We start from the raw sequence: 1,913 nt of genomic DNA, 5'->3' as shown, positions 1-1,913 counted from the left end.
TCTGCCCCAGACCCTGGCATCCACCGTTCTCTTTTTAGTTTCTAAAAGTTTGACTGCTATAAATACTTCATAGGTGTGGAATCATGCAGTATTTGTCTTTTTGAGACTGGCTTATTTCAGTTAGCTTAGTTGTCCTCAAGGTTCATCCTTGTTGTAGTGTATGACAGGACTTCCTTCTTTCTAAAGGCTGGATAATGTTTGTTGTCTATATATGCCACATTTTCTTTATCTATTTATCCATTGATGGCTATTTACATTGTTTCTACCTCTTGGCTATGGTGAATAATGATGTAGATGTCTCTTTAAGAACCTATTTTCAGTTCTCTCGAATGTATACCCAGAAGTGGGATTTGCTGGATCACATGGTAATTCTGTATTTAATTCTTTGAAGAACTTCCATATTGTTTTTCTGTAGTGGCTGATCCCCACAAACAGTGCACAAAGGTTCCACTTTTTCCACATCTTCACCGACACTTGTTATTTTATGGTTTTTGATAGTGGCCCTTATCACAGGTGTGAAGTGGTATCTCATTGTGGTTTTCATTTGCATTTCCCTGATAGTGACATTGAACATCTTTTCATATGCTTTTTGGCTGTTTGTATGACTTCTTTAGAGAAATGCCTATTCAAGTCCTTTGCTCATTTTTTAGGATTTTTGTTGTTGAGTTGAATGAGTTCTTTATATATTAACTCCTTATTATAGATATATTTTCTATTTCATAGGTTGCTTTTTTACTCTGTTGTTTCCTTTGCTGTACAGACGCTTCTTAGTTTGATGTAATCCAAATTGTCTGTTTTTGCTTGTGGTATAATATCCTAGAAATCATTGTCAAGGCCAGTGATATGAAGCTTCTTCCGTATATTTTCTTCTAGCAATTTTATGCCAGTACCATACCGTTTTGATTACTGTTACTTTGTAACATGTTTTGAAATAAAGAAGTGTGAGGCTTCCAGCTTAGTTTTTCTTTCTCATTTTTATTTTGGCTATTCAGGGTCATTGAGGTTCCATTTGAATTTTAGGATAGTTTTTTTTTTTCTATGTCCACAAAAAATGTTACTGGTATTTTGATAAGGATTGCATTGAATCTGTAGATCACTTTGGGTAATATGGACATTTTAACAATATTAAATCTTCCAGTGCATGGACACAGGATATCTTTCCATTCATTTGTGTCATCTCTGCTTTTTTTTTAACGGTGTATTTTAGTTGTTAGTGTACAAGTATTTTGTGTCCTTGGTTAAATTCTTAAATATTTTATTTGTTTTGATGCTATCGTAAATGAAATTAAAAAGACGACTCTGTTTAGCCATTCATTTTTATATAACTTTTAACTGACAACTTTTAACTTGGATAAAATGTTTTTTAAATCATTTGACTTTGTGTCTTCATAATACCTGAACAAGTAATGGACACAAAGTATATTCTTGCTAGTACCTTGATATTGCAATTTGGTCTACAAAAATCATTTTCTTTTTTTCATTAAAGTGATACCTCAAGAAATCAACAAAGGCACTTCAGTATTTGCATTTTTAAAAGCTTTTGTATAGTGTGGATTTTTTTTTTTTTTTTTAAACTGGCCAAGCTCTCCGTGTTTCGTCTGAAACTGCTGTAGTGTCTCATCTAATTTACTGTAGTACTACAGGATTAAGGAGGGGACCCCTCTGCAGTCCTTTCGGGCAGTGTTAGGCTATCTCCGTTTCTGTTCACCAGCGCATCTGGAGATGCGGACTTCTATTTTAGTAATAACTGTTTTAGAGCTGGAAGACGGGGTGAAGATGGGATTGTTAACTCAGTTTCTTTGGTTTACAAGTGAGGAAGCTGAGAGGTTTGCTTGAAGTGACTTGCTCGGTTACTCGTAGTGGCACAGTTGGGAGTAGAATTCATTCCTGAAGTTTGTATTATCACTTCATTT

This window comes from Pteropus vampyrus, unplaced genomic scaffold (genome assembly GCF_000151845.1).
Source record: "Pteropus vampyrus isolate Shadow unplaced genomic scaffold, Pvam_2.0 Scaffold54, whole genome shotgun sequence".
NCBI classification, from domain to species: Eukaryota; Metazoa; Chordata; class Mammalia; order Chiroptera; family Pteropodidae; genus Pteropus; species Pteropus vampyrus.
Note: the sequence above shows the minus strand (reverse complement) of the source record.